The 20821-nt window shown below is 47.7% G+C and overlaps 1 protein-coding gene across 4 annotated transcripts in view; it reads left to right on the top strand.

Moving 5' to 3' along the window:
* Positions 1-10894: 10894 nt before the first annotated feature.
* LIN54 (lin-54 DREAM MuvB core complex component) overlaps positions 10895-20821 on the top strand; it is a 69256-nt gene continuing 59329 nt past the window's right edge. For 2 of the 4 annotated variants that reach the window (XM_040966739.1, XM_040966735.1), the window contains exon 1: positions 10895-11041. The gene's annotated coding sequence lies outside the window, so the exon portion shown is untranslated. Of the gene's footprint in view, positions 11042-12826; positions 13105-20821 lie in introns of those variants that run through there. The other 2 variants (XM_040966737.1, XM_040966738.1) reach the window with 2 other exon arrangements.

The raw sequence follows: 20821 nt of genomic DNA, 5'->3' as shown, positions 1-20821 counted from the left end.
CACAAAAACCTCTCCTTAACTTACTTTGACAATGATCAATGGGCAAGAACGTTGTGTATGTGGAGCTGATGTTTCATCAGGCCTCATGGTGAAGCATGACTGCGCTGGGCTGGGATGTACAAAGGGCCGAATAATGAATGCTTTAGATTTTTAGTTCACATACGGCCTCTGTACGCTGCTGCTGCTTAACTTCTATGGTCCATTTTAGAGGTATTTTATTTGTTTATTTACTTATTTGAAAGAGTTATAGAGAGACAGAGAGATCTTCCATCTGCTGGCTTACTCGTTAAATGCCCGCCATGGCTTGTGTAGCTGGAGATGTGCTGGGCTGCAATCACAAGCAAAGAGCTTCTACCAGGTCTCCCAGGTGGAGGCAAGGACCCAGGCACTTGGGCCCCCTTTTAGTGTTTTACAAGCCTTTAGTTGGGAGTCAGAAATGGAGCAGCTGGGACTCAAAAGCCCTTATGAAATATTGGCATCACGTTGACGTTGGCAGCTTATCTACTATTCCATAACACCAGTCCCTACAGTACTTTTAAAATGTTAAAAAAAAAAAAAAAAGACACTAAAATATTCCTAGCTCCTGGGATGAATAGGATCAGGCCATTGGGTGGATTTGAAAAGCCCTAAGTGGCTGACCCTGCTCTAGGCTATCTTGTTTTGTGGTTAATCATTTAAGAAGATTTATCTGATCAGGTGATATCAGTACATCATGATGGGACGTTTCCTGAAGACAAGTTTAACTTGTTGATGAAAAGAGACACAAAGAAAAAAATATTTTCCTTAGCAGCTGGTATGTGTCCAGTCTGTGTCTTATCATCCTTGGTGACAACCATGAGAAGCAAACCCAAGAATAGTTAACAAGTTAAGGAGAGCGGCTTGGAAAGGAGGAATTAGTCAAAGTCATTTTTAAAAATTTGGTGTTTGTTGGGCCCAGTGCAATAATCTAGTGGTTAAATCCCAGTCTTGCATATGCCAGGACCATATAAGGGTGCTGGTTCATATCCCAGTTGCTCCACTTTCCTTCCAGCTCCCAGCTTGTGGCCTGGGAAAGTAGTCAAGGACCTTGTACCCGCATGGGAGATCCAGAGGAAGTTCCTGGCTCCTGGCTTCAGACTGGCCCAGCTCCAGCTGTTGTGGCCACTTGGGGAGTGAACCAGTGGGCAGAAGATCTTTCTCTCTGTTTCTTCTTCTCTCTGTATATCAGTCTGTCCAATAAATAATTTTTTTAAAGTTTTGTGTATTTATTTTTTATTTATATATGTATGCATTTATTTGTATTTGCTTGAGAGGCAGACCTAGAGAGAGATATTCCATCCATATATTTACTCCCTAAAATGCCTCCAATGGCTGGGGTCGTGCCAGGCTGAAGCCAGGAGCCAGGAATTTCTTCTGAATCTCCCACATGGGTGGCAGGGCCACATAACCCACCTGAGCCATTATCTGCTGCTTCCTAGGGCGTGTACTACCAGACTCAAACCCAAGGGTTCCCATATAAGATAAAGGCATCCCAAGCAGCATTTTAATCATGAAATGCTGAGCCCTTATGAGTATCTGTCTTTGAAGACACCTTTTTCTCTGCAGAATTACTCTAGGAAAGAGCTATTTACCATTTATAAGATATAAAGGTAGTTATGCGATGTATAAGCTATTTGACTTGAGTTCTTTGAGACTTAAAGCTAAAAGCAATCTAATTACTATTGACAATAATTTGGGCCTGGTGTGATGGCTGAGTTAGCTAATCCTTTTGCAGCAGCCAGGATCCCATATGAGTGCTGTTTTATGTTCTGGCTTCTCCACTTTCCATCCAGCTCCCTGCTTGTGGCCTGGGAAAGCAACAGAGGATGGCCTAAAGTCTTAGGACCCTGCACCTGTGTGGGATACCAGGAATTAGCTCCTGGCTCCTGGCTTCAGATTGGCTCATCTCCAGTCATTGTGGCCATTTGGGAAGTGAAACAGCAGATAGAAGGTCTTTCACACTGTCTCTCCTTCTCTCTGCAAATCTGCCTTTCCAATAAAATGAAATTAATTTTTAAAAATAAATAAAGAATTTAAAAGTATGTGGCACATGGATTTGTGAGTTCACAGGCTCCGTCTCATTGATGGTGGGTTTGCCCACATGATCCATTTTGTTCAATGGGATGTAGGCAGAAGTGACAGCGTGCCAGTTGGTTCTGGGTAGGGTAATCTTATAAAAAGGATATCACAAGTGTTTCTGGAATTCCCAAGCATCTAATGCCTGATGAACTTAGGTCCTAGAATTAGAGGATGTGGCATAGACGACACCCCAACCTAAAGCGTGGGTTCAGAACAGGCCTGGCTGAATCCAATCTAGATCTGTGAACTCATCCAATGCTTGAGAAAAATACATGCTAGTGTTTCTAAGCTGCGAAGAAATGTAAGAGGGTTGGTGATAAAAGCTTGACCTAGTTTCCAATCTCCCCACAGGGGCAGATATCTTTTTCTTCCAACTGAGTGGACAAGTGGGCACTCTCCTTCTCACACATTAAAGTCCAGGTCCAAATGGCGGAAGCCTAGAATAAATCATGTTTTCCCTCAGCCTGACCTCTCTTCTTTCAAGCTCCTGTATCCCGTCTGGAGATGCACATCTCAGGCTCATTGGCAGCAGCTGTATCTACTCCCTGCCAAGGGAAACCCCATGCCTGGCCACAGGCTGGTTTTGTCTCCTACAGCTTAAGTGCATATGACAAAACATTACATGCTCCTTTTTCTAGCCTTTTTTTTAAAAAAGATTTATTTTTATTATTTTTTTATTGGAAAGGTGGATATACAGAGAGGAAAGACAGAGAGGAAGATCTTTCATCTGCTGGTTCACTCCCCACGTGGCTTCAATGGCTGGAGCTGTGTCGATCTGAAGCCAGGAGCCTCCTCTGGGTCTCCCACTTGGGTGCAGGGTTCCAAGGCATTAGGCCATCCTCTACTGCTTTCCCAGGCCACAAGCAGGGAGCTGGAAGGGAAGTGAAGCAGCCAGGAATTGAGTGGGCACCCATATAGGATCCCGGTGCTTGTAAGGGGAGGAATAGCCAATTGAGCCATCATGCTGCCCTAGTGCCTCTAATTTCTTTAAATATCTATCTATAGATATATAGATATATATGATGTATTCATTTATTTGAAAGGCAGAACTACAGAAAGAGAGGGCATGAATGAAGTAGCAGAGAGAGAGAGAGAGAAAGAGAGAATCTTCCATCTTGTTGGTTCATTGCCCAAATGGTAGCAACAGCCAGGGCTGAGCCAGCTGACTCCAGGAGCCAAGAGCCCCATACTGGCCTTTCACGTGGTAGCAGCGGCCAAAGGACTTGGTCCATCTTCTGATGCCTTCCCAGGGACATTGGCAAGCAACTGGTTTGGAGGTAGGGCAGCCAGTACTCAAAACAGCACTGTGTTCTGGGATGCCCATGTTGCAAGCTGCAGCTTAAACCACTGTGTCACAATGTTTGCCTCTTTAAAAAAAAAAAAAAGATTTATTTATTGTATTGGAAAGGCAGATATATAGAGAGGAGGAGAGACAGAAAGGAAGATCTTCCTTCCGATGATTCACTCCCCAAGTGACCGAAATGGCTAGAGCTGAGCCAATCCGAAGCCAGGAACCAGGAGCTCTTCCAGGTCTCCCACACAGATACAGGGTCCCAAGGCTTTGGTCTATCCTCGCCTGCTTTCCCAGGCCACAGGCAGGGAGCTAGATGTGAAGTGGGGCATCCAGGATTAGAACCAGTGCCCATATTGGATCCTGGCGCGTGCAAGCTGAGGACTTTAATAATTATGCTATCACGCCAGGCCCCGTTAGCCTCTTTTTAAAAAAAATGTTTAATTTCGTTGTCTGTACCAGCAAGGTTGGGGCATACTTAAATAGCAGACTGATGGAATTGTAACTCCTTATGAAGAGTTGTGACATTATGGGAAAAATCAATCAGGGGTGAAAAATGGGGAGAGGGGAATCCCAGACTATACAAAATTGCACAATAAATTTCAAAAATAAAAATAAAAACTTAAAAAATGTTTAACTTGTGTATTCCAGAGAGAAAGAGCTGGGCACTGTCATTTGCTGGTTCACACTCCCGAGTCCCTGGAGTGATGAAGATGGGGTCTGGCTGAAGCCAGGAGCCTGCAGCTCAGCGCAGCTCTCCCTCAGTGCAGGATTTCAGTTACTTGAACTGTGACAATATCCTGTGACAAAATCCTCCCAGGATCTGCTCTAACAGAAAAAGTTTGGGGCACATGAAGTGGGCCTACAAGACCCCCTGCTTGGAGGCTTTTCAAACCCAGCACAGGTACTTAGAGCTGAGCACACTGGATCCCTTGGGGGAAGGGACACTCAGTGAGCTTCCTGGACCACCCCATCCTGGATGTTAGGTTTTTTAATTCACACGGGTCCCTGTAGCCTGGCAGCCCAGGTGCCAAAAGTGCTGGGCAAAGACTCTCAGGCCACCTGGAGGTGCACCCTTACGGTTAGAGGGTCTTGATGTACAGGGGGATAATGGGATTGCACAGGTGGCAATGGGAGATGACCTGTGGTTTTTATGCCCGGGTTAGGAATTATAGCTGAGGGACTTCCATAGACAAGTCCATGACATGTGTATGTATGTAAAGAGCTGACCACAAATTGGTTTGGAGGGGAGAACAAGAGTGAGAGAAGTGGGTCTGACAGCAGAATCTGTGGGGGCAATGTGGGCTCACCCCTGTGGAGCTGCAATCTCTGCTGGCTTGTCCAAGAACTGCAGCTGGAGTCGGGGCTTGCTGGGGAGGTAAGGGGGCACCTCAGCTGGGTTCAGTTGGGGTTCCCGCTGGTGAGAATGAGAGTAGGACTGAGCTCAGCACGCATGGTTGTACATGGCTACAGCCTGCACCTGCACAGATGTGCGCTGGGATGCTGCAGCGACAGATTGGGCTTGACTCCAGCCCCTGCTGGTACTCATGAGAGTTTGGGTGTAGAACAGGCCAAACTAGGTTGAACTACGTGAACTAAATGAAAGTTGTGTCTGGGCACGGACCAGGTAGCACTGGGCTGCAACAACCAACAAAGGGAACCAGAATGGGTGTGGCTGGTTGAGCAAAGTCACTGTTCTTGTCAGGACAAGAGGTGGACAAAGTCATCCTGGACCAACAACTCACTGGTGTGCACAAGAACTGTAATTGGGAGGAGACTCAATAGAGGAGCTTGGGAAACTCCTTCTTGGGACACAGCCCATAAAATTAAGCATAGGAAGCAAGACAAGGAGCAGCCCAGACAACGCCAGATTACATTATGAGCCGGAATACATGTGGGGCAAGTCTGGGGACAGACCAGTCTAGGCCAGCACATAATACCCACTGGCAGATCTGAGAACCAGAGCAGGGAGCAGGAGGAGCCAGATCAGGTGGCAACACCAGCCAGTTCACATTAGGACGGGGACAGCAATCAGGCTGGGCTGGGATAGGCTGCAGCACCCACCAGCAGGAGCTGGAACAGGGGCAGACTAGACTAGCCCAGGCTGCGCAATGAGACTGCAGATGCTGAAGTGAGGAGAGTCATGCCAGCCTGGGCCCAGTGGGGCCAGGCACACGAGTCCCAGGGATGGGGGATCTGACAGGGCTCGGGTAGCTTGACTCAGGTCATGGGACCCACCTGTGGTGAGGGATGGGTTCATCCTGGGACAAGGGAACTGGTGGGGTGTGGGCCGATTGACCCAGACCCTGGGCCTGCCTTCTAGGTGGGTGTCAGGTTTGTGAACTCCACGGGGGGTGGGGCATTTGGCAGGGCTTGGGACACCTGGCCCAGGTACTAGGACTCCCCTGCAAGACATGCCTTTTTTAATGAAAAAGGTGGAGCAGTGGACACAGGCCATGTTGTAAAAGCAGAATATGGCAACGCACTTGGTGTTGCAACAGAACAGAACTAACTGGACAACAACCCCAAATGATGACAGCAAATAATTTCAGTGAATGGAGCCAATGGACATGGAAAGGGTGACATGACCCTCGGATCACTGAAATCGGCAGCATTTCAGAACTATCCAAACCACTTGGGCAGAACCTTCGGAATAGGTACACATTGAGACTCTCAATTGATATGAGGTGGTGGTTCCTCATCCCTGGCTACTGGGACGTGTGGAAAGTTGTGAATGCTTTCACCCTTTGCTTCTCCCCTTTCTCCAGGAACAAGAAGAAGAAATAGCAAATTTGGAAGCAATGACTTTACCCAATTTTCCCTAAACCTTGATCCTTCCCACCCTGATCATCCATGTAATCATTAGAAATGTCTAATAGCTGTAATATCTTCACATGCTTGTTGGGTTTGTGATTACCTTGATTCAATTAAAGAAACAGCCTTTTATTTTTAGGTTACTAAGAATTAAAAAAAATAATAATAATGGTTGTTGAAAGCTAAAACTGATAGAGCTGTAAGATGATTTATTTTGGATTTTCTTCTTGAATCTACTTGAATGAATGAATAAATCTATAAATTAGTAGATTTCTTAATGTTAAACAAGCATTCTAAAAATAATCTGATGGGCCCAGCACAATAGCATAGTGGTTAAAGTGCTCGCCTTGAACGCACCAGTATCCCATATGGGTGCCGATTCTAATCCCAGCAGCCTGGCTCCCATCCAGCTCCCTGCTTGTGGCCTGGGAAAGCAGTTGAGGATGGCCCAAAGCCTTGGGACCCTGCACTCACGTGGGAGACCTGAAAAAGTTCCTGGCTCCTGGCTTCAGATTGGCTCAGCTCCAGCCATTGTGGCAGCTTGGGGTGTGAACCATTGGAAGCAAGATCTTCCTCTCTGCCTCTCCTCTCTGTAACTCTGACTTTCCAATAAAAAAAAATAAATCTTAAAAAAAAAATAAAAAATAAACTGAACTTTGTTGTTATTTAACTTTACCATCTCTCTGCTAGATCTGATAACATTTTTAAAAAGATTTATTTGTTTTTATTGGAAAGGCAGATTTACAGAGAAGGAACAGCAGAAAGATCTTCCATCTGCTGGATCACTCCCCAAGGGCCTCAATGGCTGGAGCTGAGCCAATCTGAAGCCAGGAGCTTCTTTCAGGTCTCCCACACAGGCACAGGGTCCCAAGGCTTTGGGCCGTTCTCTATTGCTTTCCCAGGCCACAAGCAGGGAGCTGGAAGAGCAGTGGGGCAGCTGGGACACGAACTGGTGCCCATATTGGATCCTGGTGCCTACAGTGTGAGGATTTAGTCACTGAGCCATCATACCCAGCTCCATATCTGATAGTCCTTTTTTTGTTTTTTGTTTTTTAAAGATTTATTTATTTATTGGAAAGTCAGATATACAGAGAGGAGGAGAGACAGAAAGGAAGATCTTCCAGCTGATGATTCACTCCCCAAGTGAGCACAACGGCCGATGCTATGCTGATCCGGAGCCAGGATCCAGGAACTTCTTCTGGGTATGCCACATAGGTGCAGGGTCCCAAAGCTTTGGGCCGTCCCCGACTGGTTTCCTAGGCCACAAGCAGGGAGCTGGATGGGAAGTGGAGCAGCTGGAACGAGAACTGGCGCCCATATGGGATCCTGGTGGGTTCAAGGCGAGGACTTTAGCTGCTAGGCCACGCCACCGGGCTCTGATAGTGTTTTAATACTCAGGTTTGTCTTTGTAACAACTCATAGTGCAAATGAGAGGATTTTCCTTCTTTTTTGACACTGTCATGGTATCAGAGGTATGCTAGATTTGTGGAATAACGTGGAAACTTTCCTCGGTTTTTGGATTCTATGTCTCCCAACATGTCCCTTGTTTGGATAGGTCAGCCTTGTTCCTTCCTTCCTTTTGTCACTGGCTAAATCCTCAAGCAGCTCCAAGGCTTTAATTTGACTCATTCTGCTTAAGAGCCTTCAAACCTCCAAATCACCTCATGTCTTCCAGAGTTGTTTTCAATCGTGTTCCAGGAAGAGGCACAACCACCAGCTGTTGTGGGCTAAGGAGTTGAGTAGTGCCTGTTAGCCTGGGCAGGAACAGGAACTGGGCTTATGGCTAAAAACACCTAGACTAATTGGACTTATCTGTATCCAATATCCTGCTAAATGAGGATGTGGGGGGAAGAGTATATAAGGAGAGGTGAAGGGGCACTAAAGGGAGATTCGCAGAGACTTCTACCATCACTGGTCTCCTGTTGGTGCTTCATCCCCAGACCCTCTCTGTGTCCATGTTACTGGGTCTGCTGGCCGAAGCAACCAGCTACATCAACGTGGCCCAAACCCAATTAAGATGGGCCAGAAAGTGTCCAGGAGTTGCCCTTTGCTTAAAATTAATGCCAGGAGAACTTTACCCCCATTGCCATAACGTGAATGTCGGGAAGAGATTGTTTGCAAACTGCACCTGTGCAAGATAAAAACTTCCCCTTTTGAATAGTCATTTCCCACTCAAAATAGGTGGTACCTGATTTCCCCAACTCAGGGAGCCACTGCTTTGAAGATGATTCCCCATAGTGTCCTTGTTTGCTGCAAATAGAAATTATTCTATGGAGTGGGTGTTTTGGGCCTGCAGTTAAGACACCACTTGTTATATCTATGTCCTGTAACTGAGGGCCTGGGTTTAAGTCCTGGCTCTGCTTCCGTTCCAGCTTCCCGCCACTGTGCATGCTGGGAGATGATAACTCAAGCAGGTGCATGTCTGATACCCACTATGGGACACTGGGACTGACTTCCCGGCTCATGGCCCCACCCCATTTCAGGCCTGAGTGGGGTTAGGCCAGAGGATAAGAGATCTTTGTCAATCTCTAATTCTCTCTCTCTGCCTTTCAAATAAGTATTTTTAAAAATACTAAAATTATATAGAAATGACTTTTTGTGGCAACCACTTTTGGTGGTTTAGATTTTCACCTACCAAGAAATGAACCCACGTTGGGTAGATAACAATAGCACTAATCATTTGACCATGAACATTTCTCAGATTCACTCTAATGCTCTTTATCAACTGAGTTCACACACCTGAACTCCCCTACCCACAGGGGAAAAAAAGTCTTTTTATCACTCATTTTTCCACATTCCTTGCACAGGTCACAGACCTTCCAACTTCCAAGCTGTTACTAAATCCAGTTTCCTTGCTTTGCTAAACTTTTTTCTAAAAGATTTATTTTTATTACAAAGCCATATATAGAGAGAGGAAGATCTTCTGTCCCATGATTCACTCCCCAAGTGACCGCAATGGCTAGAGCTGAGCCAATCTGAAGCCAAGAGTCTGGAACCTCCTCCAGGTCTCCCACGTGGGTGCATGGTCCCAAGGCTTTGGGCCATCCTCAACTGCTTTCCTAGGCCACAAGCAGGGAGCTGGATGGGAAGTGAGGCTGCCGGGATTAGAACTGGCACCCATATAGGATCTCAGCACATGCAAAGCGAGGACTTTAGCCACTAGTCTACTACGCAGGGCCCTAAACTATTATTTAACAGGCAGACAGACTAGGGAGGGGCGGGGAGAGAAAATGGGTGCTTTTAAGCACTGGTCCACTCTCCAGCTCTCCAAATCCCGCAATGGCCTGAAATGAGAAACCAGAAGCTCAATCCAGCTCTTCCATTTGGGTTGCTGACACTGGATTGCTTGGGTCAGGGTCTGCTCAGCAGGAAGCTGCAGTCAGAAGCCCTGGCCTGGTCTCAAACCCAGGCACCTGACCTGGCACCTTCGCCACTGGGCCAAACTCCCACCCATTCTTGCTAAATCCTTTTTTTAATTTATTTTTGTTGGAAAGACAGATTTACAGAGAGAAAGCAAGAAAGAGAGAAAGATTTTCTGTCCACTGATTCACTCCCCAACTGGCCACAGTGACCAGAGCTGAGCTGATCTGAAGCCAGAAGCCAGACCTCCCACTCGGGTGCAGGGTTCCAAAGATCATGGGCCATCCTTTGTTGCTTTTCCAGACCATATGCAGGGAGCTGGAAGGGAAATGGAACAGCCTAAATATGAACCGGAGCCCAAATGGGATGCCAGTGCTTAGAGGTAAAGGATTAACCAGTAGAGGCCACTCGCCTACCCCACTAAATCCTTACTGTGGATTGTGCTGAGCGCAGCACAACAGACCTGTCATCTGAGACAGAGCCTGGGCAGCTGCATGACACCACTCATCCCTCTCTCTAAGTCTGCTTTTCCAGTGGAAAATAAATAAATAGGAAAAGAAATGACCACAGCTTGTATTGCCACGTGTCTCACTCTCAGCTGCCCCATTCAGTTCCCTCGCGGTGTTTGTTATTTCACAGAGACCTGTATGTCCTCCTGCTCCATTAGCTGTTATGTTCTGTGGCCCACTATTTTTTACATTTACATTCTTTTTGCCTTTCCGACTCCACACTGGGGCATTTTATACGTAGTGTGCATAATAATTTAAAAAATCATGACTAGAAACAAAGAAATTTGATTGTGTTAGTCTTAACTGTATATCATGTAGTGCAAAAAAAAAAAAAAGTCCCTTTCTAAATAAGTTTAATACTGCATGGTTTCCTAGGGGCTTTTAGTGACCCCTGCAAAATCAGGCCTTAGAAAACGAAGAGATTTTGGCTTGTGTAACACCCGCGCACTCAAGCACATCAAACAAGGGAGGATGCTGCAAAATGCACCTACGGCGTGCACTTCCTAACAAGGACAGCTAGGCGAGGGACTGGCCTCCGCCAAGTGCACGGTGCGATCCGGGTCCAGCCTCCACGCCTTTCCACCGCTCTCCCCCCCCCCGCGCTCTGCGAAATGGAACATTCCGTGCGAAAGCTTTGACAGCGCGCCTAGGCGTAGTCACGTGAAGCCTTGCGGAATGACGCGCGCTCGGGTTGCCAAGGGGCGGGGCGTGACGTCGCGGAAGGGGCGGGGCGAAGGAAGCCGGCCCGGGTAGCGCGGCGCGGCGCGGCGGGGCGGGGCGGAGGGGCGGGCCGAGCGGGCCGCGCGGGCGGGGAGGGCCCGGCGTATTATGGGATGCGGCGGTGGAATGGCGCTGGGCGCGTGATTTTGAACAAACCCGGGTCTGTGTCTCGGAGGCGCCGCCGCCGCCGCGGCTGCCGGGAGCCCAGGGAGCGCGGCGCAAGCAGGAGGCGGCGGCGCCGCCGGCCTTGGTGAGTGTCAGCCCCGCGAGAGGGAGGCTCCCGGGCGGGCCGGCGCGGGCTCTGGGCGGCGGACCGCTCCCCCGCCGGGTGCCGGGCCGGCCGGGCAGTGGCGGGGAGCGGGAAGCTGCGGGCTGACCGCAGGAAGCTGCCGGCCGAGGGCCGCAGCGGGGCGGAGGAACCCCTTGGCTGTCACCGGAGGGCCAGCGCCTGGCCGGCGGTGTAGACGAAGGGCTCGTGCGGGCCGCGCACGGGCAGACAGCGCGGTCCGGAGAGCCCGGCCGTGTGGGCCGCGCTGTCAGGGAACCGGTTCTGCTGCCGTGTCACTCGGGAGCAGCCCTTCCTTCCCTGGCTGCCCGCCGCCGCCGCGTCCTTCCTACGCCCCCTTTGTGCGGACCGTGCTCGGTGTGCGTGCGTCCGTTTCGCTCGCGAAGTCCACCAGCTAAGTGTCACAGGGTTCCCGAGGTGCACGGGGCGGGGGAGGCCGGGCCACGCAACGGTAAACAACCCGGCGGGGGTCCGGGGCACCGGGAGGACGAGGGACTTGGGGGCCACTGGATGGACTCAGCGTCCGGCAGGCTGCACCGGAACGCGGGCATTGGGGCGGGCGGGCGGTGGCCAGCGTTTGTTCAAGCCTGGGTCCACCGACTACTGTACGTGGCGTTGTCTTTTCAAACAAGGTAGGGAGATAAAGAGCTCTTTCGACTTCCACCTTAGACTCTTGTCAAGACTGAAGAGGCACCAGAGTGGCTCTTTTGCCATCCCTGGTGATTGTGGACTCTTTCTGAAATTAACAAAGGTAACTGATTTTTTTAAAGAGAAATGTTGGTATTTTCTTAATTAGGTGATTGTAAAAATGCGTAGGTTCTTTTTGAATTACTTGTTAAATATGATTAAAGGAACTGGTGGGATGGGCTAAGGGATAGCTCTGGGGTCTTATTGTAAAGCGGATCATTTATTTTTCAATTTGATGACTTAAATCCTTAAAAAATGATGATCATAAGCATGTGGCAAGACTTTGTAGTGCCGAGCTGTATTTTCCGTATTTGAGAAATTAATCAGGAATGTCTCCATAATTTGAGGGGTGGTACGTATTAAATCTAGTTGCACTTTGAGGTTTGGAAGTCTCCGGTTCAAGGGCAGAAACGAGCAGATAAAGTTGAATGGTGAGGGATACAGTTCAGAACTCTATTATTTTTAAGGATAGATTGTTTCTGATCCACCCAGCTGCCTGAGGGGTCAGTGCCCGTGGTTTAGGACCGGGTCAGAGGTCAAGGTGAGCAAATGGAGAGAGCTCATTCTGTCAGAGTAGTTCTGTGGGTTGAGTGTCAAAGTTGGAGAATGATGTTCAAGATGCCGGTGGTGTTTTCGGTGTCTGAGGTAGGCATGGTTAAGGCAACCCCTGCCTCCCACCTGTCTCAAGTTGCTTTTGTGGCGATGAAGGAGTTTGGATTTTTTTTTTTTTAATTTATTGTCTTGGTGCCACCTTCTGCACGGCGGCTGCTTTTTGCACACAATCCTGTGCCGGACTTGGGACCTGCAAGGGAGAGAGCGACTTCCTTTGGTGTGGCGGCGGCGTGTGGTTTCGGGGGTGAAAGGTTGGCGAAGCCCTGAGCACTTGTTCCTCCGGGTGCGTTGGAAGGGTGGCGGGGCCGGCGGGAGGCTTCCCCGGATATGTGGGTGTGCGCCTCTCGGGAGGGGCGGGCCGGGGCGGGGACGGGGAGGCGGGAGGGGGGAGGCTGCAGGCGGCGGCGGCGGCCCGGGCTCGGGCTGTCGGGGAAGCTGCTGAGCTGTGATGGTGATGACGAGGTGAAAATGGCGGATCTTTCGAAATACAATCCCGGCCCCTGACATACCAGAGGCGGCGACCGCGGCGACGTCGCCGCCGGGGCTTGCTCCCCAGCCCCCGGGGTACCCTGCAGCGCTCCAGTCCGGGCCAAGTGGGGAAGGAGACGGGCCGGCCAGAGCCACCGTGTCAGGCAAGCAAGCAGTGCCCGCACGGCTCGGGATTGCCCGGGACCTTCTGGATACCCCATCTCGGAACCGAAGGAGGAGAAAGCGGCCGTCGCTTGGAGGTAGAGGAGGCTGGGGTGCCCCGGGGGCTCCTCTGGCTGGAGAGCTCTGTATTTGGAGGAGGGGGTGCTGGTGCGTAGGGGAAGAATTACGTGGTGGTTCGAGGAATGACTTGTCCCGAGTGCCAGGAATCCAGAGCCTCGTCATGACATCAACATTATCCGTTGAGAGTGAAGAGGGCTCCAGTGTGCCCTTAGACCTAAGGCGCTGCTGAGGCCTAGAGGAACTGCCAGCAGCTACTGTGGGTTCCTGATGCTATACTGAAAATACCTATGCCAGCCAGTGTTGGTTGGGAGGTGTTCATCAATTTAGGGGGTTATATGTTTCTTGTGGGCACTGGAATTTTATTCTATGTGGAAGATTTTAAATATAGTCTATAACTTGTTGGGGGTGTTGGAGGCTCACAGTTTTTGCATAAGGACCAGTGTGAAACCATGAAAAATGTTATTTTTTCCTCCTTTTGAGGCTCATCCATCAGGTGACCCCTTTTGCCCCTGCCATTGGATAACAATTGAGATACTGTCAGTGATATTATGTAGCCTATGCTTTTCAGAGAAATTCTACTCTGCGCTCCCCTCCCCCATCCAGTTTCTTGAATGTAGAGAATAAAGTTATGAAGGGTTTTTTGTGTTTTTTTGTTTTTTTTTTTTTTTTGCTGTGGTGGACAATCCAAGTGGAATACAGCTCCTGCAGTTCCATTTTGGTCATGAGTTTTTGCTTCATTGTTATGGAGTGTGGATACCAGTGTTTATTGTGAGGGTGTTGAGGGTGTGAAGCTGGTCAGGATCAGTTGAGATTTCTGTTATATTCCAAGTGCTGGACTTGTCGCCCATTGTTTAGAGAGCTGGAGAACTGGACTGACTGCATGGTGGCCGTGGTTAATGTTGGATCATCTGAAGATCCATGGGGTCCACCTGCTCGCCCACAGCAGTGATATTACTGAAAGGTTACATGTGACTGCTGGAATGTGTCTGTGTGTTTTCCTCTAGCTTTAGAGTAGTAGAAGGCTGGATCAGTGCCTTGGAGCTGTGAGAGTCAGCTGAGAAGTCAGTGCTTAAGAATTGCCCACTGGTCGTATTTGTGGTGGGCAGTTAGTTCTCTTATTCATTTTACTTATCAGGAGTGGCGTTATACAATATCTAACAGAAGAGAAATACTGTATGTGAAATTGTGTGGATAGTTTGGACTTGTGACTTTCACTCATTACAGTAAGGAGCCAAAAAGATTTTAGGGGATATACCAGAAGTTTAGTTGATGATGATTTTATTAATTTGAAAAGTTTTGATGGGAGTTGGCACCATGATTTACAGGCTAATACTCCATCTGCAAGTACTGGCATCCCATATGGGTGTTGGTTTCTGTTTCTGCTGCTTCACTTCCCATCTAGATTCCTGCTTGTGGCCTGGGAAAGCAGCGAAGAATGGTATAAGTCCTTGGGCCACTGCATCCACATGGAGACCTGGAGGAAGCTCCTGGCTGCTGGCATCAGATCAGCTCAGCTCCCAGCTCTGGTCATTGAGGTCATCTGGGGAGTGAACCAGTGGACAGAAGACCTTTCTCTCTGTCTGTCCCTCTCTCTGTAAATCTGCCCTTCCTATAATAATAATCTTAATAAAATAATTTATTATGATCTTCAGTGGGATTTTATTGCCTTTTCAAAAAAAATTTGCAGTTTTTTGTCGCAGTTGTTTGGCTCATATCAGTCTGCTATTTTGTAAAGAGATTGAGAATTTTGAAAAATAATTGTAGCAGGGAGACTGAAATGCTTTTATGCTTTTTGTTTGTTTGTTTTAAAGGTTAATTTCCTTGAAAGTGTTACATAGAGAGGAGATGCAGTGAACTTCATCCCTATCTCCGCCATGAGTGGCAGGTGCCCAAACACTCTCTTTCTCTTCTTTTCCCAAGCATTAGCAGGTAGCTTGGTCTGAAGTGAAACAGTCCATTAGGGATATAGGTGTGGCAGGCAGTAGCTTTACGTCTTACACTGCAACACCAACCCTCTGCTGTTTTAATCACAGAAGTTTGTTGTCTTACTGTGATATGTGTGTGTGATTGCATTAACGATCAGTTTTCCAGTTCTTAATTGTTGTGGAAAAACAGTTGTCTGTTATTGATTGGAGATGTGTTATGGAGGAATGAGGAAAGAGTTAGGCTGCTGGAGATAGTCCCATGCCCGAATGGGAGAGGTGTGTTTTACCAGCTCTGGCGCTGGAACCATTTGTACCACTGACTTTATAGATTGAGCATCCTAATCTCAAAATCCAGGCTGCTAGAAAAGGGGTGGGTGTCAGAGAAGTTGGAGTTTCAGATTCTGGGATTAGGGTGGCTCAGCTAGGAACGTCTGCAAACATTGCAAAATCCAAAATACTTTTGGTCTTGAGCATTGCATGGCTCTGACACTTAATCTCATCAGGTCTCTGTGTGTCACACACTGTGCTTGTGTCATTGCCTCAGAAACTCTAGCTTTGGACTCACTGTGCAGTGGGAAGAGTAGATGGAGTAAGGTTGGACTGGACAGCCTTATTTAGACAGCCTTTTGAGTAGGAGGGTTATCGCCTCAGAAGTTCACTGGTGAGGTCAGTCCTGTGGCTTCCGTGCAGGATGGAGGAGGTGGAAGTAGAAACACCACAGGTGAGTGTAGTGGGATGGGGTCCCCGTGAAGGCATCATCTCCATGCTATGTGACAGGATTATGTGCAGAGAGATGCTAACACGACCAAGAGCTTAAGCTCTGTTTTTTGATAGGGTATTGAATGCCATTAAACAAAATACTTGAAATATCAGAAGTTGATTTAGAAAGGCAGAATAAAGACTTTAATTTCCATTACAGTGGGCAGCTGAGGCTGGGAGATACTGTTGGCACAGGCAACTAGGAGAGCCACCATTGGGAATAAGTTAGATTTGATGCTCAGTGTTTTTCCCTGCATCCTAATCTTAAACATGAGCAATACATAATCACCCCTCCCCATTTCTTAGGTAAAAATGTATTTATTTGCTTTGCCCAACAGTTAGAGAGAGGGAAAGATGGAGAGAGAGGGTGATGGGGCAGATATTTTTCATCTGCAGGTTCACTACCCAAATGAATGAAGCCACAGGGCTGGGCCGGGCTGGGCCGCAGCCAGGTGTTTGCCAGGTCTCCCACATGGACACAGGGGTCCAAGCACTTGGGACATCTGTCATTGCTTTTCCCCAGACTATAAGATCAGAAACAGAGCAGCCGGGACTTGCACCAGCACCCATTGGTGATGCAAGCATCACCAGTAGTCACTTTACTGCTTGCTGTGCCATAGTGCCAGCCCCCACAGTTTCCTTTTAAAGGGAAAAAAATTGTGAAACTTGTATCTTGAGCAAAATTTTTCTTAAAATATGTAATTCATACTTATATATAAAAAAACAAGTATAAAGCAAAAATAAATTTGTAAGTATAATGTAAGCTAAATTGTAAGACCAGTAAAATAAACTAAATGTGAGATGAGGCATGATGCTGTTTTCTGAAACTAAGTCTGTCTTTGCACAGTGACCATTCTGTTGTCTGCCTTCCCACACAGGTGTGTGGCTGGTCACATGTTGATTCTAGGATGACAGTCCCCACCCTGATGCTCTGGGTTTGGATACCACAAATCCAAATTGTGATTGTTCTCGAATCACAGGCTAAATGGTTGCACTTTCACTTTGTGCATATATGTCATTCACCTTTCTGTGCCTTTTTTTTTTTTTTAAAGATTTGTTTATTTTAATTGGAAAGGCAGATCAACAGAGAAAAAGAGATAGAGAAAAAGATCTTCTATTCACTGGTTCATGCCCAAGTGGCCATAATGTTCGGAACGGAGCCAATCTCAAGTTAGGGGCCAGGAGCTTCTTCTGGGACTCGCACACGGGTGCAGGAACCCAAGGCTTTGGGCCGTCCTCTAGTGCCTTCCCAGGCCACAAGCAGGGATCTGGATGGGAAGTGGAGCAGCTGGTACATGAACCGGCTCCCATGTGTGATCTTGGCGCAAGCAAGGCCACTATGCCACCACATGTTGGGGTCCGTGCAGTAGATGTGGGGGACATGAGTGGGTGAGGAGTGTTCCATTGCAGGCAGGGCCGCAAGGAATTTCCCCGCTGTTCGGCAGGGCCCACTCGGCGGATGTCTCTACAACCACCTGAATGCAGCTCCACCTTCTTTTGCATGGACACTGGACCACCCTGCGGAAGAATTTTAATCCATCCTGGCATTTGCGAGGTTAACTTTTTGCTCAGCCTGAGCTTGGAGGTCAATATCTTGCAAAAAGGGCCCTTTATCATTCCTACTGTCTTGGCTGTCCCCATTGAACCTATGCTAATCAAGGGACCTGTATTTAGGCTTTCATTCTTTCCTTGATCTTTAAGTTCTCCTTTTCTTTGTGATACAAGATTGAATTGTAGGATAAGAATTGTAGCAGGAACTTCTAGGTACTGGCAGCAGGAACTTCTAGGTAATACTATGGCAAGAGTTATCTTTAGAAACACCCACTTGACCATGACGTAAAAAGTCTGGGCCAGAGTTTGACTGATTTTGTATAAATAAAGCGGACAGCTTTCCCGCATTGTCCATTATTATCATGAAGTCCTAGTGGTCCGTCTCTTTCTTTCCTCTTTACGCCTCATCCACGCACCCTTCGCGAGTACCGAACTCAGCTGGAGCTGGACTCCGGCAACCACACTAGGTGCTCGCTCGCTCTCTCTTTTTAAAGATTTACTTATTTTTATTCAAAAGTTTTACAGAGAGAAGGAGAGACAGAGAAAAAGGTCTTCCTTCCACTGGCTGCAATGGCTGAAGCTGAGCTGATCTGAAGCCTGGAGACAGAAGGCTCTTTCAGGTCTCCCCATGGGTGCAGGGTCCCAAGGCCTTGGGCCATCTTGCTGCTCCACAGGCATGGATTTGGATCAGAAGTGGAGCATCCAGAACATGGACCAGCACTCATGTGGGGTACCAGTGCTTGAGGGTGGAGAATTAGTTGAGCCACAGCATCAGCCCTTTCTGTGCTTTTTCTTTAGTCCATCCTGATTCTTTTATCATAGATTTTGTGGATGAGGTGATTATCCAGATTACCAGAATTTGCTTAAAATACACATTAGAGAAAAGAATGCAAATCTTTGAGAGTGTTACCAGAAGTCATGGCTTCTAACCCACTGACCCTCAAGTGCAGTTGGAGAAGTATAATTGTGTGCTTAGTTTTTGAATGGCTGACATTTGATTTTAGAAATCAAAGCTAAAATCTAAATGGTATATGTAATTAACCAGGTAGTGCTGCTGGTAAGTTCTAGGTGTAAAAGCTTAGTTCCCTAACACTCAAATTATCTCTAACATCTCACAGATGAGCTATTCATCTGTGATGTAGTTATAGGTTAACGCCTTCATGTAATGTGCAACAATGAAAGCATTTATTCACCTAGATTATTCTTTTCCTCTACCTATGAAAATAAGTTTCTGTGATGGTAATATTCTGTGAAAAACTTTCTGAAAAATGTAAAAGCCCTGAGCTTTTTTTGTCGTCTCTTTCTTGTATGAGTTTTATTTGTTTGTTTAATTGACTTCATGCTATTGTCTCCATCCTAATGCTGACCGTGGGCTTTGGGCTGCTTGCTGCTGCTCCTCTGACCTAGAGTCCAAGGCATTCCTCAGGTCACTGTGGTCCTGCCACTTATCTACTTGGTTTCTTTCAGGGAAAGATCTTTCCTGAATTCTCCAGCTCTTCTCATAGCTGGGAGGCAGTAACTAGATGTTAGCTAAGTGACTCAACAAAATCATAGGCCAGTTCAAACTAAGAGAATCTTGTAGATTTTAAGACATAATGCATGGGGCCCGGCAGCGTGGCCTAGTGGCTAAAGTCCTCGCCTTGAACGCGCCAGGATCCCATATGGGCGCCGGTTCTAACCCCGGCAGCTCTATTTCCCATCTAGCTCCCTGCTTGTAGCCTGGGAAAGCAGTCGAGGACGGCCCAAAGCTTTGGGACCCTGCACCTGTGTGGGATACCTGGAAGAAGTTCCTGGATCCTGGCTCTGGATTGACATAGCATCGGCCATTGCGCTCACTTGGGGAGTGAATCAACAGACAGAAGATCTTCCTCTCTGTCTCCTCCTCTCTGTATATCTGACTTTCCAATAAATAAAATAAATCTTTTAAAAACAAAAAAAGACATAATGCAGTTGCTGAGGAGATTGATTGGGAGTATTTCTAAATTCTGAGTATTTAGAAACTTACTTGAAAGGAGCTTCTCAGCTCCCTCTGGGGTTTATTATTTTATTTCAAGTGTTGTGGGGTCCCAGAGTGTTTTCGTAAACCCATTCTGCTCAGACAGACCAACAGGTATTTTGACAGCCCAGCACAAGCAACTCAGGAGTTTTAGGTAGCACCCCTTGCCATGATGTATTTCTTCACTGTTCAGATTGGTGTGGAGAGCATTTATCATCTGTTTCAGGTACAGGGGGGATGAGGGTAGAGCGGTGAAGGCAGACATGTAGCTGTTCTCATGTAGCTTTTATTCTGAACAAACCGGGGAGGGATTAGAAATCAGTGAAACTTTCTGAGTATGAGAGATACAGTGATGGAGAAACCAGACGGAGTAGTTTAGATCACTTGGATCAGTGGAGACCAGGGTAGTAGTGGCACCGTGGTATACTTTTTTTTCAAGATTTATTAATTTTTATTTTATTCTTATTGGAAAGGCCGGATTACGGAGAGAAGGAAAGAGAGAGAGAGGAAGATCCTCCATCTGTTGATTCACTCCCCAAATGGCCACAACGGCCAAAGTTGAGCTCATCCAAAGCCAGGAGTCAGGAGCTTCTTCTGGGTCTCCCATTTAGGTGCAGGGTCCCAAAGCTTCGGGCTATCCTTGACTGCTTTCCCAGACCACAGTCAGGGAGCTGGATGGGAAGTGGAGCAACCAGGACATGAACTGGTGCCCATATGGGATCCTGGCACTTGAAGGTAGAATATTAGCCCTTTGAGCCAATGTGCCATGCCCTTGCTTTGTTTTTATACATTTAAGACAAATGTGGAGATCCTGAGACTTTCTGGGGTGAGTGGTCCTTTTTCTGTGCTTGGACTTCAGTCCATCACTGTGCTCAGCTGTGAGGACAACCTGTTGCCTTTAGACCTTTGCTTTAGTGAACTGAAAGTGTTAGAAGCATGTGGGATCCCTTGACTATGGCCAGATTTCCCCTCCCATGGCCTCACAGGTGCACTGTCCTCCAGTCGAGGCCATCTGAGCCTCGCCTGCCCCTGGGCTTGTGCTGACCCTCTCTTTGCCTGGAGTGGTCCTCCACATGGCCATGACAAGGTCGCATGTGCTGGCACATAGCTTCCATTCCTCTGGGATAAAATTAGGATGATGATTCATGTCGCTAGGTGCCAAATCCTTTTTCTGCCATGCCCATCAGTTCCTTTTGAGAGTTTTTTTAGCATTGGCCACCATGCCCTGCATGTGACCCTGATTGAAACAGATAAGGACATCTCACCATCCCTTTGTCCCTAGTCCGCTTGGGGACTGTGGGTGCGACTTGAGGTCGCCTTGTGCTGGGGTCCTGCACAGGCCCCAGTTAGACCTTTTCTCCTTAGAGGTTTGAACTTTGCTCCTGGTTCCTAGGAAACACCTCCTGCTCCTGAAACTGCTCCGTCTGTTTTAATGGTTCAGATGAAAACACATGTTCTTTTAATTACAGAGCTTTAACATATAAAACAGAAACATCGGGGCCC

The sequence above is a fragment of the Ochotona curzoniae genome, unplaced genomic scaffold (assembly GCF_017591425.1).
Source record: "Ochotona curzoniae isolate NIBS_2020 unplaced genomic scaffold, NIBS_Ocur_1.0 scaffold_4506, whole genome shotgun sequence".
Classification (NCBI taxonomy): Eukaryota; Metazoa; Chordata; class Mammalia; order Lagomorpha; family Ochotonidae; genus Ochotona; species Ochotona curzoniae.
Note: the sequence above shows the minus strand (reverse complement) of the source record. Positions and strands in the feature narration are given on the sequence as shown.